The 16,778-nt window shown below is 39.4% G+C and overlaps 1 protein-coding gene across 4 annotated transcripts in view; it reads right to left on the bottom strand.

Annotated features, from left to right (window-relative positions):
• The window catches only part of AGBL1 (AGBL carboxypeptidase 1), a 697,725-nt gene that overhangs the window by 68,141 nt on the left and 612,806 nt on the right, over window positions 1-16,778 (bottom strand). The window lies entirely within an intron of this gene.

Genomic DNA, 16,778 nt, shown 5'->3' with positions numbered 1-16,778 from the left:
AAAAAGAAACGCTGGTATGGTTGGAGCTGCAGTGAGATAGAGAATACCAAATATGAGGTGATATTTGGAGCCAGGTGTGCCTTGAGGTTAGGTGTTAATGTTTCATTGCATTTTTAACAGGAAGAGAAGGCATTTCATGGTTTGAAAGAAAAGATAGCATAATCTCACCATAATCTCACCTTAAAGGACAGTTCTTATTGGGATGTAAACACAAATTCTTGGAGGGGTTGAAGGACAGTGCTAACAGGGGGACAAGTTAGGAAACTCTTGGCCTGAAGAACTTCTTTCATCTGTTCCTACAGTGTATTTTGAATTTAGATCTTGGTGGAAATTGGCACTGTAAACCCTATTACCTTTGAAAAAGTTAATTCTACTACACGGACCAAGGACTGGGTCTGCTAGGAATGGATCCTTCTTTTATCTTAACTCTTAAATCACTAACCTTCTATACAAATCCTCCAGATTTCATCAGATTCTATTTTAAGGGTCAACCAACATGGCTTATTGGACAGATTAGCTATTGGATTTCAGAACACAGTCCTCAGTATTTTAGTCAGTGAATATACTTCTAATCTTGTACCACTTTGTAGATTTTTTTTTAACAGACAAACTTCACAAAGCAGTACAAAATTGAACTCCTGCCTGTCAGTGTTTAAGAGTATAAAAGTGATTTCTCCCATAAACAGCAGAATAAAAGAAATTGGATCACCTGGGTGACTCAGTCATTAAGTATCCGACTCTTGATCTCAGCTCAGGTCACAATATCAGGGTCTTAAGATTGAGCCCCGCGTCGGGCTCCTTACTGGGCTACCCACTGGAGTTTGCTTAAGATACTTGCTCTCTCTCCCTTTCTCTCTCAAAAAGATAATTTAAAAAATAAATAAATATAGTCTGGTCCACATGCCTGTGTGAGAAAATGTGGACTTCTCTTGATATGATCCAGATTGAAACTGGATACTATATATGCCTGTGCAGGGAATCAGGTTCAGCTCCTGATATCCACTATACACCTGCCTCCTTGTAAGTTAATACCCCACACCTCTAAACCCTGTCCAGATTTCTCACTTTAGTCCTTCATATCCCATTTCTTATCAACTTCCAGTTCGCATCCTTGCCATATATTTCATGTATCAATATATTAGGAAAATCTCTTTGCCCTATAATTATTCCTAAATTATTTTCTTTCCTCTCCTTCCTCCCAATATCATCAATCCTTACTTTTTAAAAATCTGCTTAACAAAGGAAGAAACCTTCCATTTCTCTTGCAGAATGCTTTTGCCTCATCTGTCCATATTACAGAATACTTTTGCTACACTGGTCTACTCCACCTGGGAAGGCACTGGCCTTGCATTTAATCTCACTGATTAACCATCATTTCGCCTCTCCTGATCATTTATAGTCCAGAACTTTTATTCAAACTGTTACTGCTGAATCTATAAAAAAAATTTTAACCATTCTAGATGTCTTTAGCAACTAAATCACGTTTGTCTTCTATTAAACATATTAATTAAGAGCTGGATTGTGCGTCAGGAGGACCTAAGTGTAAAGAACCTAGATATGTGACCCTTAGAAGTTGAGTAACTTCTTTATGCCTGTTTCTTGCCTATAAAATGAAGATAAAATAGTATATGCCTGTCTTAGCCTGTATTACCCAGAAGGAAGAGACTGAGGCTGCTAACTAACCAGAAAGTACAGTCCCAGGGAACCAAATTTCAGGAAAAGGGGGAGTGAATCAGGGAAGGGAAGAGCCAATATGGAGGCACCTCAATGAGGTGGTCTTTGCTTGGTCACAAGCCTACATGATTGCTCAATATAGTGGAATTGTCTTCTGGGTACTCATAAGAAGTATTTCTTGTCAAGACAGTCCATGGAGAAGGAAAGAAGAATTTGTCCTCTGGATCTCAAATTCCATAGGTTTTTCCCAAAGGGAATTAACTGCCCCACACTTCTGAGATGTGCATACCTGGCTGGTGCACAGGTTCATGGCATCTTATGCCTAGTGTCAAGAGGGAAGCTCCAGGGTAAAGGGAAAGAGCAGCCTGGCATGGGCATCATGCAAGGAGCATTGGGTTGTGTCCTTTTGAGGTGAATCATAGTCCACACAGAATTGGCTGCCTCATGGCAGCTGGGCAAAACAAAAAGCCTCCAGGAAGAGGAAGTTGAAATGACCTGAGGTAGTACCTAATAGCTGTCTGGTTTGTTCCTCCCTTGAAACACTTGGATCCGTGTATGCCCTTTTATCATACCAGCCTCTCAAAACGCAGGGTGTACCTCCATCTTTATGGGCAGATACTAATCACATCCCTGAGAGGGTGGGTAAATATTCAACCCTTCCTAGAGCTCCATTAAGCTGGTGGCAGCTCATCCCTGTGAAGACCTAAGGCAAGAGTGCTCATGAAGCAAATTAAATTCCATGGAACCACAGCTGATACTAAGACGATGGCATTCAAGATCTCTCTTCTCTATCTTCCTTTCATGATTTCCCATACACCTGACCAGGACTTGAGCTGGTCTGGGTTGTTTGCCTGGTGGAGTGACCCATACCTTCATCAATAAAGGGTATGAACTCCTGCTTCTCTTGCCATTGCTGGGATGCTATGGTTCTATAGACACTTCTTTGTGTCTCTCTGGGTACAGAAGTACTGAGATGCCCCAGTGAATCCCTTAGGACCCAGACATTGCTCCACCTTCCCCACATTGTATTGGACAAATGTAGCTCCTCATAGTGATCAAACGCAAGTTCAGTAGCTTGCACTTAGCTCTTCTTAACATAGCGTCCCTTGCTCTCCATATCAAGTAACAAATTTGGGTTACTACATATTAAGTCCATGTCAATTATACATTCAAGAACCAGGGAAATAACTACAGGCCAGGTTCAGGTATCCATTAGACCACTATGACTTGGGTCAAATTCCATGTAACATCTGGCTTTCCTATACTTCAATTCTAACTGGAGGATTGTGAAAGCATTGTGGGTCTCCTGGTATTAGTGTTAGAAGCCCCCTCTAATAATCCTCAAAATTTGGGGCATACCCTAGTCTTTGTATGCAGAGCACCCTGGCACAGGTCCCTCTGGAAAGGATCACACTAATCTTCACCATATTTACTTGCAATAGCACTGAAGAGCCCTGACTCATGAGAAGGAACTTCTCTTTAAGTCAAAAGGCATCCTGATCCTTTCAACTACTGCTATAAATCGCTATAGGCCAAGGCACCCTACTGGCCACTGCAGCCTTCCTACCCATTACAGCAATTACAGCAGGTGTGCCTCACCATCTTTGGCTCTGATGGTTAAGTGCTGCCACCTAGCTTCAGTCATTCTGGCATCTTGCCACTGAGGCCAGGCAGCTAAGTTTTTTTTAAGATTATTTATTTATTTATTTATTTATTCGTAAGAAACACAGAGAGAGAGATAGAGGCAGAGACACAGGCAGATGGAGAAGCAGGCTCCATGCAGGGAGCCCTATGTGGGACTTGATCCGGACTCCAGGATCACACCCTGGTCCGAAGGCAGGCGCTAAACCACGGAGTCACCCAGGGATCCCCAGGTAGCTAATTTTATGTTAATCTTTCCCACTGTCAAACCTGGCCTACAGAGGACAGTCATTATTAATTTCTAATTAATTTCTGCTGCCCCCTCCCTGGTGCATTTCTTTCTTTCTTCTTTCTTTCTTTTTTTTTTTTTTTTTTTTTAGATTTTTTACTTGTTTGTTGGAGAGAGAGTACAAGTGGGGTGGGGAGGGTAGGGGGCAGCAGGAGAAGCAGACTCCCTGCTGAGCAGGGAGCCAGATGTGGGGCTTGATCTCAGAACCCTGGGATCATGACCTGAACCAAATGCAGATGCTTGACAGACAGAGCCACCCAGGCACTCCTCCCCCGCACGTTTCCTATTGGCTCCAAACTAACATTAGCATCATCTAGGAGCTTTTTAGAAATGCAAATTTTATAACCTTAAATATCAGGGCATACTTCATCAGACTTTGGGAATGGGTCCCAGGAAGTGATGTTTCACAAGCCCTCCTAGAGATTCTGATATAAAATCAAGTTTGAGAACCACTGACTTAATGAAAGGAATGTCCTCTGAGATACTAAGGGATTCATTCTAATATTTTCACTGCTCTGAGTTCTTGGATTCCATCCTCAATATTCTTCAAAGGCATCTCTCTCATTCATGTAGGACTTAGATGTGTAGAAGCTCTAAGGAGCTAGTCTGCAGGTTTTTATTATTCTTTTGTGCACATGTGCACACACACATATCAATACAAATAAAACTAGAGAAAGCTGAGGAAATCAGTGAATTGTATCAAAGTGAATATTCTCTGATATTGGACTATTTTTTTCTGAGAAGTTACCACTGGGGGAAACGGAGTTAAGTGTACACGAGATATCACTATATTATTACTTACTGCTGCATATGAATCTACCTCAATCTATCTAGTAATCATCTATCACCTACCTATTATCTATCTATCTATCTATCTATCTATCTATCTATTTATCTATCTATCCATCTATCTCTCATCTATGTAACTATTATCGATTATCTATCATTTATGTATATATGTATGTACCTATCATCTATGTATCTATAATCTATTATCCATTTATCATCTATGCATATATATATATGTATCTATCTCTATCATCTATCACTTATTTATTTAACTATCATCTATCTATCATCTATGTATATATGTGTGTATCTATCTGTATTTTACATTCCTACTAACAATGAATGAGTAACCCAGTTTCTGTGCATCCTCATCGGTACTGGTATTGTTACCCCCCCCCCCCTTTTTTTTTTTTTTACTTGAGCCATCAGGATGCAGAGATATCCCACTCTGGGTTTTTGTTTGGTCAGTTATCGTTTTTTCCTTTTGCAGTTCCCTGAGAGCTAATGATGTTGAACAGTTTCCTGTGCTTACTTGTCATCTATATATCTATACAACCCCTTCCCTAAAGTGTGCTTTCACATCTGCCAAATACCTACTTGCATAGTTTGTTTTCTACTGATGAGTTGTGAGCATCCTTTATATAATTTATATGTAAGGTCTTTTTTTTTTTAATGTTTATTTATTTATGATAGTCACAGAGAGAAAGAGAGGCAGAGACATAGGCAAAGGGAGAAGCAGGCTCCATGCACCGGGAGCCTGATGTGGGATTCGATCCTGGGTCTCCAGGATCACGCCCTGGGCCAAAGGCAGGCGCCAAACCGCTGTGCCACCCAGGGATCCCTGTAAGGTCTTTTTTTATCAACTATGTGGTTTGCGCATATTTTATTCCGGCTTGTGGCTTTCACTTTCATCCCTTCGCATAGTCCTTGACAGAACAAAATTTGTAATTTCTATGAAGTCCAATTCATCAGTTTTTCCTTTAATAGATCATGCTTTTGGCATCAATTCTAAAAATTCAGTTAATTTTTGGATAGGGTTGTGGTATAGGTTAGGTTTCATTTTATTGCCTATGTATGGCCAATTGCTCCAGTATCACTTATTCAAAAGGTTTCCTCCTTTGCATTGCCTTTGCACCTTGTCAAAATCAGTTAAGCATATTTATGGGGACTACTCCTGGGTTCTGTTCCATTGATCTATGCATCTATCCCTCTGCCAAGATCAAACTGTCTTGATTATTGTAGCTGAGTCTTAATGTGTAGGGTGATTCCTCCCATTTTACTCTTTTCATCAAGATTGTTTCAGCTACCTGTGCCTTTCCAAATGAATTTTACAATAAGCTTTTCAATATCTACTGAAAAACCTTGCTGGTATTTTGATAGGGGTTTCATTAAGTCTGTAGATCAATTTGGGGAGTGTTTTCATCTTTATAATCAGAATTGTCTTTCAATTCATGCACACAGTATGTCATTCCATTTACTTACATCTTTGATTTCTGCCATAGCATTTTGTAATTTTCACCATACAGATCTTGTCCATGTTTTGTTAAGTATCTGCCAAGGTGTTTTATTTAGTTTCTTTGCAGCAATTATAAACTGTGCTGTGGTCTTAATTTCTGTTTCAGCATATCCAGTTTTAGTATATAGAAATGTGATTGATTTTGCCTGTTAACCTTATGTTCTGCAATCTTGCCGATCCTAGTTATTAGTTGTTGGAGGGGTTTTTCTGGAGGGTAGATTATGTATGGATAATTTCTAGACAATCATGTAATCTGAAAATAGGGACAATTTTCCTTCTTTCTAATCTATATGTCCTTTTCTTTTCTTTTCTTTTCTTTTCTTTTCTTTTCTTTTCTTTTCTTTTCTTTTCTTGCCGTATTGTGCATTCTATAGCTTCCAATCCTATGTGAAATAGCAGTGGTAACTGCAGACATCTTTGCTTCATTCCCAATCTTGGGAGGGAAGCATTTTGGTTTTTTGTTAGTAGATATGATATTAGCTCTGAGGTTTTCATAGATGCCCTTTATGAAGGTGAAATAATTATTTTGCATTCCTCACTTTTTGAAAGTTTTTATCATGAATGGATGTTGGATTGTGCCAGATGTGTTTTCTGCATCATTTGTGTCCGATCGTATGATTATTCTTCTTTAGCTTATTGATTTGGTGTATACAGCAGACATTTAAAATCTGTTCTTGGTGTCTTTGACAGAATGTTAAACTCAGAGTCTGAAGTGAGTGCTCCTGTGTCAAAACATTCTCCTATGCCCAGTCTTTAATTTGTCTTTCCCAACCCCAGTCTTACCTCCTCAAGATGCATGCCTGTACAGACTTGCCCAGTTCTTACTCAAACGCATTGGCAAGGGCCTACAAATGCTTTCAGGTTAATTTATATTGTCCTGGAGCAAGGCTACACTTTCCTAACTGAGCTGTGCTAAAATCTAATCCAGACTATTGGCCTGGGAGGAACAGAGGACTAGAGGGGCGATTTTAAGAGGTATAAGCACTGTCTTGCAAAATTTCTTCTTCAGATAGAGAGATTGAGAGTTTTGGGGTACAAATAGGCTATTCTTCTACAGTAAGTGGAAAGAGAGTTAATTCTCCTGGCCTGAAGAATCCGGCTTAAGGATTCTCAGACATGTCTAGCCAAATGTCCACATCCCAGCTTTCAGTGTCCCATTCATCTTCCATCCAGGCCTTAATTTTCAAAGAAGGTTTCTGTGTTTGAAGGCAAATAGGTTCATTTGCAGCTCTTTTATCCTTATAGTGGATTCTGTACCTGATTTTCAGTACTATGAGATTTATGGTTACAGTAGATGAGAGTTTGTTTCAAAGGCATGCCCGGCATGACTTAAGCTAGCAGTAGACTGCCCTGAGCCTATCATGATCTGTTGTCAAGGCCACCAGTGTTACTAACAGAAGTCATATTAATATTACTCTACAATCCTTACAATGGTCATTGTGTCCATTTGGCTCCATCACCACAGCCTCCACAGAGCCAATGCTTCATCTTCTACCCAAATTTCATTCCAATTTTGCACAAATGAAGGCCACAGAGGCAGTAGTGCCCTTGTACAATGGACATTGATAACCATCTCATCCTGCTGCCATTATCTTAGCCTGGGTTCTCCAGAAAGGTAAATGCTTATGCCTCAGTTGTTTACTGGAAAGAGAAATATCAGAAGAACAAGAGTAGAGGGATGGAAAAGTTAATGGAACAAAGAAAAATAGATAACAAATGAGGGTGTGTCACTATGGTGGGCACTACTTGTGATCAAGAGCACATAATTTCTCTAACTTGGGAGATTCTTATATCTAAACTACTGCATCATAGGAAAATAAATACAGAAAGAGGAAGAGAGACAAATATACTCACAGACTCCAAGTCCCCATTGGTTATACATTCATCCTGTATGGCATTAAATCTCCTATACTTCAGGAGGATGCACACATAGACTGACCAGGGTCTTGTGGCACTGCACATCTCAAGGATTATTAGGACTCTTTGGGATGAGAGGGAAAAGGTGAGCAGCACAGGTATGTGCTAAGGTGCTAGTGGGATGTGCCCTGTGGTTGTTGAAACCCTGGCAAAGTTAGTTACTGCAGAGACAATTGGCCTGGAACAAGTAGCCAAGAGATCTGGAAATTAGTGAAGCTGGGCAAATCTAAGGCAGCATCTTAGAGGAGTGAAACCCTTGCACTGAGGGTTGATTTAAGAATTATCTTAAATCATGCTCATAATATGCTTAATACTGCAAGAGGAAAAATAGTGAATGCTCAATAAAATCATTAATACTAACAACATACTTGATATTTATGCCATCTACTGGCTTCCATAGCCATCACATAACAGGGAAAAGCATCCATCTACATAATATACTGCTCTGTTACACAAAGGATTCATTTAGAGTGCCCTGTCTTCATCATTATTTTTTTTACACTTGGCCTTGCCCTCCATCTCCTCTTTGTTACCTAGAATTACCTTTAGTTTTCCTACCTGAGACCAAAACCTTGTCCTTGTATCAACTGAATTCATTCTCAGTCTTGGATTCGGAATGTCAATGTTATCTTCTCTATTACATTTCACATTCTAATACATGCAAAGCACCTGGAAGATGTCTGGAACATAGCAATCCAAAGCTACAGTTCCTCTTCCTCTTCATCTTTCTCCCGATTCTGACCCCTACTAGAAATAATACCACTACCCATAGTGCTATGGTATCTTTAATGTAAAACAAGTTACTTCACTGTTGGATTCTGCCCTCATCATTCTCTGTTTCTACTGTCTGTATCTCTGGACAAAAACGCTACTAGAAAAAGGCATATACGGGAACGACATAAACAACAACTCTAACTATTACAACCACTACCAACTCACCTAAATTTATCGAGCACTAAAAGGTACTGTGGTGCACATTTTACATGTCTCATGCCATTTAATCTTCAAAATAATTCCATAGTGTCAGAATTATTATATCCATTTTGGAAATAAGTAAGCGGCCTTAAAAACTTTAAATAACAGTCGCAGTGCCTCCCAGCTAAATAGAGGCAGACAACTATTTGAACCTGTTTGTGTCTGGTTCCAAAATTATTGTGCTTAGCTACAGTACTATACGACCAGCCTTGGTCCATTGAAAACAGTTACTCGAGGGCTGTCTTTACTCCTTTGTGAGCTCTTACACTTATGCCCCATTTTGGTCATTCACACCTTCTCTTTTCTGTTCAGGTTTTCATAAACTATCTAAATAATATCCCTCTGTGTTAGTTTCTTAAGGCTGCCATAACAAAGAATCATAAACTAGCAGCTTAAAACAATGTCAATTTATTGTCTTACAGTTCTGGAGGCCAGAAGTCTGAAATCAAGATGCCAGCAGGGCCATGCTCCCTAAGAAGCCTGCAGGGAAGAGTACTTCCTTGCACCTTGAAGTATCTGGTGTTTGCTGGCAATCCTTGGCTTATTCCAGTCTCAGCCTCCATCATTACATGACTATCATTTCTGTGTGTCTGTCTCTGTGCTTCTCCTCTTAGAAGAACACCAGTTATATTAGATTAAGGGCCTACTCCACTCCACTATGACCTCATTTAACTTACATCTTAATTCCATCTGCAAAGAGCCTACGTCCAAATAAATTTATATTCAGAGGTAGCAAGGGTTAGGGCTTCAACATGTCTTTTGGAAGACATAATTCAACCCATAACATTCCCAGTGAACGTGCACACACACAAGTACACACACACACACATACACACACACACCTTATTTAACAGTTTGAGGCCACCCAATAGTATCAATGATGGTTTTGATTTATACTCTAGCATAAGTGCAGATGTGTGATGAGCATGGTGAAGGCTAGGCCCTTGCCTACTATCTTAAGTCTAGGATGTCTGAAATGTTGGCCTAATTCTACCACTCTCCAGGTATGGGATATTGATGAATTCATTTATCTTATCTAAGGCTTCACTTAGACAATGCAAGATGGAAATAATAATGCTTTCCTTAACAGAGACACTGTGAAGATTTAATGACCTAAGGAAAAATATTTAAAAGAAAAATTGCACTGATAGATCCTGTAAGCTGTGAAGCATTTTCTGAAGTAAAATAACATGATTTTCATTTATACCCACTTACCTCTTTTCCTCTGGCCATTGATCTCAGGGATCTCCTCTGTGGTCTCCTCCCTGCCTGAGGGATTTTTGCTTCCTTACTATAGTTCTCAATCTTAATATCTCCAGATTTTCCCCCTCAACTGAATCGGCTTCAAATATGTTGTTTTTCTCCTAATCTTGAAATGATTTTTAAATGGCTCTACTCACTACTTTTGCTTGTCTCCTTCCCTTCATGGCCAAACTTCCAGATGAATGCTCTATGCCAGTGCTTTCATTTCCTTTTAACTAATCTCCCTGATATTTCTTTGACATCAGTGTCACTTGTCAACTGAGCTGCCTTTATGAAAGTCACAATGGCATTAAAGGATCTTGGCATTGAAAGAAACTGGCTGGGTGTAAATGTGTTTCCTTGGTCTCCATGCTCTTGACAATTCTGCTGTGTATCCCAGCTGGCCACCCCTCCTTCTTGACTTTCTCTTTGTCTTGAGTTCTGGGATATGATAGAAGGCTTTCTTGGTCCTTTCACCTTTGTGAATAAGACCTCTCAATCCTATCTGCTACCACACAGCGAGTTTTCCTTTCTCTCCTATTGGTGGGAGTTCCCCAATTCTCAGGCTTTCATAGTGTGTCTTCTCTTTAATTCCTCTGGAAGAACTCCAGAGTATGGCTTTGTATGGCTTTGACTAACACCTCATAGTCATCCTCCTGCCCTACCTTCTTACTGTGTACCTACCTGTCCCTTAAGTCTGGCCGAAACGGGAAAGTACTCACCAGCACTTGTAATATATGCGTCCTACTCCTGTTACCAACAGCTCTGACTCAATAGGTCCAAACATAAGTGACAAATGTGATTTTCCTTCCTCAGGCTTCACTTGACCAAAGCATCTTTCACTAAATTCCTCACTAATCTTTCCTCTTTGTTGCAACAAGTCTCCCTAAAAGTGCAATTAGGTTCCTCTTTTGCTTCAAAAGCTCCTCGTAACTTTCAATTATCACTGATGGGGTGATCCTGACTGACATCTTAAATTTTCATGACTTTCTAAACATGAACATTTTGCAAAAATGATTGGTCTCTTTAATCTCCTATGCACAGATTCTGCCCCCATCCTTCAAATCCTTGCAGGTAGAAGGAAAATCTTAGAATGGTGTGCCATAAAAATACCAACACCATGCTAGAAATTGGGAGTGGGTACTATTAATTCCTGTTCACTGATTTAGCCCAACTCACTTCATACTTGCAACCTCATTGACTTGAGTATTCCCAATACTAACATTAAAAGAGTAAAAGTTGCAAATATCTCTTAAATTATCCAATCAATAAAAAATTCTTGAATCACTGCTGAGTGCAAGGTACTGAGATCATTACTGTGGGAAGCTCAAAGTATAAGGCAGTTTCTCAGTCAATTACCTCACAAATAAATCCCAGTTATTTACTGGTACACAAAATATATTATACTGTCCCATAATTCCTTCCCAGGAGATACACCAGTGGTCAACTGCAATATAACCAACAGTCTGATTCTTGCTATTCAATGTAAATTACACAGAGACCCAAGAAGGTGAAAGAAAGAAGCCAGCCAACATCTGTTTGCAAATTACTATGAGGTTGGCACTCTGGTAGGGGCTTTCATATACTCAATTAGGTAATCTTCACCAGAATGTGGTAGGTACTTCTACTTACATTTATTAGAGGAGGAAAAGAAAGTTCAAAGGTATTCTTAAAATCCCCAAGAATCAATTTTTTAAATAAGTCAGTAAAAATGTATTGTTTTCCATGGTGGGTGTTGAGATATCAGGGTGACTAAGACAGATACAGCCTTTGCCCTATTGAGATATAGGTTCACCAGTGATAACAAGAATCCGATTTTAACCAGATCATCCAGATACCAGGGTCCTAACTCCTACTCTAAGTAATACTTTCTCCTCTTCCACTCTCCTCTCACCTCCTAGAATATGAGGAACTGTCCCTTGTCAGTTTCAGAGAGATTATTTCTATAATCTGCACACTTCCACAGGTGAGCACTTGTTCATATCTGTAGCACGTTAGTGGTCAATATTTATCTTGACTTTCCTTTGTGGGTTCAGTCCCCACCTGGTCACCCTATGCTTTCGATCAGTCTACAACTTCAGTCTTCCCAGGTCAGTCAGGTGAGGGCAATTAGTAGGTGATATGGGCATCTGGATTCAGCTCCACGGTCCTAAGTCTGTCATCCGTTCATTCCCAGTCAAGGCCCAGGACCAATCATAGGTGGAAAAGGAAGCAGTGTTTCTCCTTACCTCCTATAGCAGGTGGGTGGTTCATAGGGGTGGGTTGATGATGTTCATATCTCAACTTAGATCACTAGTGTTCTCTGTTACTAGAGCTCAGTCCTGAATCTCCTGTGATTTGACTAGCCCTGAAACCTCTGCCTCTTCACTGCAAGCCCTCTCTCTATCCAGAATGTTGTTCCCTCCTATCTAGTGACTGGCTGAAAGCTTGTTTCAATATCAATGGTTCTCCTCAGAACAAAGATTCTGCCACCCACAAGAAATGAGAGCCAGATGAGGATTCTAGAAGCTCTGTAGGCTGGCATGGGAGGAATGGACGGCATAGCGGGCATTGGGAGAAGGGTCTTCTGTGGTAACCTGCATTGGATAGCAGCAGATAGTGGACACGGGTTCCAAAAAACATCAGTGCTTCTTTTTACTAAAAAGGAAACAGATAGAATCACTTGCATCAAGACATATCTTCTGGGGATGACTGGGTCGCTCAGTGGTTAAGCATCTGTCTTGGCTCAGGGCATGATCCTGGAGTCCTGAGATCAAGTCCCACATCAGGCTTTCCACAGAGAGCCTGCCTCTTCCTCTGCCTAGGTCTCTGCCTCTCTCTGTATGTCTCTCATGAATAATTAAATAAAACCTTTTTTTTAAAAAAAGAACATCTATGCTGGCTCAGAAATGTTATTAGTAATAGCTCCTTAGTTGGGTTTAATTTATACATATTATATTTATATTAAATATGTATTTATTGTATTATATAATATACATAATATATTATGTATCATGTATTTTATTATCTAATATTGTATATTAAATATATAATATGTATATATTACATATTTATTTTTATATATATAATATATATATTATCTCATTAGAAAAATGAGAATGAAGAGCCATGCTATATATTGAGAATAGCACAGCAAAGCATCAAGCATGGCATCTAAATCTAAGGCCTTTTTCGATTAGCCCTGCTGGTCTCTCTATCCTCATCCACTGAGGCGTCCCGTCACCTCAAACATTACTTGTCATTGATCCTGTCTATGTAAAAGTCCCAAATGTTCAAGGCTGTTTGTGACTCCTTATACATGCTTCCACCTCTTCCAAGAATATTTTCCTTCCTTCTACCTTCTCCTACCAGCTACCTGTTCTCTGGATTAACTCACTTTTTTCTGTTTGGAAAATTCCCATTCATCCTTCAAATCTTGCCCAGGGTTAGTCTCCCCTGTAAAGCTTCTTTCTTCCTACCCCCTTTTCTAGCAAAGTACTCCTTGCTCTTGAATACTTCAGGACTTCCACATATGCACATCACTCCAAACATTACGTTCTTATTAGATTTACTTAAGCACCCTATATACCCCCAGAGTGCCTTATGGGCAGCAACTGTGTTTATTCATCTGTATATCTATCCTAACATCTGGACTTGTACCATAACCATGGATCCTAATGGGTTTGCCTGTTGTTCACAGTATAGGAAGAAGTGGTGATGGGGTAAGTCAGCGGATATAGTAACACATGCAGATCAATTGTGTTGCATGAATTTATATGCCTGAGACCATGGGTACCAACTGTCTGGCTCACACACATACAGTAATCACATCTGGCTAGTTAGCTAAATCCATGTACTTAGATTTAACCACTCTATGAAATCCAGGATATTCTAAATTCAAAGGTCCTTGGTGGGGCTTGGACACCAAAACTTTTTAAAAGAACTCTACAGGTGATTCTAGGGCCAAAGCAAATCTGAGAATTCTATTGGTCATTAAAACCAATCCACCAACCAACCAACAAAAAACCCCCAGCAGCTTAACAAATCTTTTTTTCTTTATAGATTCTTCTGGTAAATATCAGCCCGCTGTCTCACTGAATTGCTCTAAGTACCAAACCGTGGTCAGAATTAGGAAGAGAATATGGTTTGTGTGTGTGTGTGTGTGTGTCTATGATATGACAAAGTTAGTTTAGTTTGCTGTGGGAAAAGAAACCACGTGAGCTAAATTCTCTTGGAAACCGAGTGAGGTATATATAAAAAAATTAAATATAAAAGTGAACAAATCATATGGTTAGGCTGGAAGTTAGGTGATCTGGGTTTTAATCTTGGCTCTGTCACTAATTAGCTACTTGCCCTTAGACATTATAATCAAAATCTATTCTGAGAGTACATTAAAGTTCACAAAGTATTTTTCCATATGTTGAGTGATCTGAAAAAGGGACAAATATAGCTATTTCCCCCTTGCTCTTCAAAGTTGAAGAAATGAGCCCTGGAGTGGGTAAGCAGCTTGAACATTGGTAAAGCCAATTAATATGAATTTGTATACATGTTAGAAATGGAAATGACTCTAAATCAGGAACTTAAACTCTATGTGTTTTATAACTCCTTCCAAATTCAATGGCAGGTATTATTCTGTCAGTTTAAAAAGATTCACTCAAAACTATTGTCACATCTTATATTGACCTATAACTTTCTTTTTGCTATTGTGCTTCCAATAGGTATTTCCAACACCTTGAAATTTGGGACTGATCCCTCTAAAATCATAGGAGACTAAGAATATCCCATAATCATTGACTGACAGAAGTGCTACAGATTTAAATATTCAACTATATTTAAATCAGAAGGGGACTTTGGAGAATTTTTTATTCAAGGCCTGGAAAGGCAAAGAAAGCCTGTTAGAACACATTGGAATACATTGATCTATCACAGAGAGTTGGTTTACCTATTTTCTTTCAGTTGAAAGAAAATGTTAAGGCCATGAGAGGGAAATCTATCTGCAAAAGAACCACAGTCACATTGGTGGCCCCAAATCCCATGACTTTATAATTTTCTCATATTGTTCTCTCCCACCTTTTGTTCCCCTTTGGGTTCTATCCTTTATTCCACCAGAGTGATCTTTTTAGCATTCACCTCTGCTAAAACATTTTCAGTGCTTCCCTACTACCCGTAGGACAAAGGCCAAGTTCCTTCGTTTATTATATATAACATTTCTTTAGCTGATCTTGATTCTTATCCTTTGCCACCACTCCACCCGACCCTCAAACTCTGGATATACTGAATTACTTCATTCCAAGAATTATCCATAAATTTTCACATAATCATCCCCCTTCCTTATGATGACCTACTTTGACCCATCTGCAAGCAATAATCAATTCCTTGAGATTCAGTTTATGCATTGTCTCCTCTTGTGCTGTAGGCCAAGTTAAACTTTTTATACTCTGTGTATTCCAAGGGACACCTTTTGTGATCAACTTCTCCTTCCAGACTGAGAGCTACTTGAGTGATAATATTCAGGTATCACACAGCTTGATCTTCATCAGCCTTGTGCACTGTGCCTAGCACATACCAAACTGTAATCATATTTGTTGGTCAAATGAATACTTAGAAACAAGAGCTGGAGTTTGAGAGTAAGGACACTCCTACAGCAAAGACAGGGCACCAGTGAGGGAAAAAAAATTAAAAACCTTCTCTGAACTGGTCACTCAGAAGCTTTAGTACAGAGAGAGATCTGGACTCTTAAGGATTCTGAGAAATGGGGCTAATTAATCAAAGTAACACAAGAGACTGATATGACTTGAGGTAATTTAGGCCTGCCAGGACTATAATATTCTGCACAGTATATTTCCTAGTGTATTATCCTGTCACTCTTTAAATATTCTCAGTAATGGGGGCTTTCAGAGGTGCTGATTAATAGGGTTTAAAGAAAGACTGCAAGACAGAAGCTGTATGACAAGGCACATGGGGAGAAAGATGGGCAATCTCATGCCTTTGAGTCTCAAGGGTGAAATGGTCATTCTCCATAGGCTATGTGTGTTGGAAACAGGTGAGAAAACTTTTGTTTTTTTCTGGAGCTAAATAACAGATAAGAAAGTACCTTCTCACTCACAAGAAACAGTGATGAGTTAAATGCCTAAGAAGCTTATAAGACTGCATGGCAGTGTCATGTGCTTCTCTTTCTCACCCATTGCAGCAGAACTGAAAATATACTTAGTCCTAAGGGAAGGAGAACTGGTGTTTTCCACAAAACCTTCCTGCTTTTGAACTCGTTTGATACATACACAGCAGGTCTGCCAAATCTCTTGTTTCAAGATGTTATGAACCTGAGGTTAAACAACTGTGCTATTTTAATAGACTGGAAAAACAACAACAACAACAACAACAAACCTGAAACTCAATGTTTCCATTCCAGGCATGGAGGTAATAATTTATTTACCTTGTTAAAAATCTAATAGTCCAGCAAAACATTGACCAAACAACATAACACACACACACACACACACACACACACACACACACACACACAGAAGAAAAAAAGCCAGATTCTTAGCTATTTGTCCATTTAGAATTTTTTCCAGTCTTTCCCGGGTAGCCTGAATCTCAATATTACATTGCAACGTTGTAGTCTAACCAATGGCTATAGATTATCGACCCTGTTAAATTCTGTTCATTTAAGTCAAATAGACCTTAAGGTCTTTAGAAAATGATCCAACTATGACTAGAAGTTCCCCAAGCCCACGTTTCCTCTGTAATTCACAC

Source organism: Vulpes vulpes, chromosome 14, assembly GCF_048418805.1.
Source record: "Vulpes vulpes isolate BD-2025 chromosome 14, VulVul3, whole genome shotgun sequence".
NCBI lineage: Eukaryota > Metazoa > Chordata > Mammalia > Carnivora > Canidae > Vulpes > Vulpes vulpes.
The sequence above is the reverse complement of the archived record's forward strand: the minus strand, read 5'-3'. Positions and strand labels throughout refer to the sequence as shown.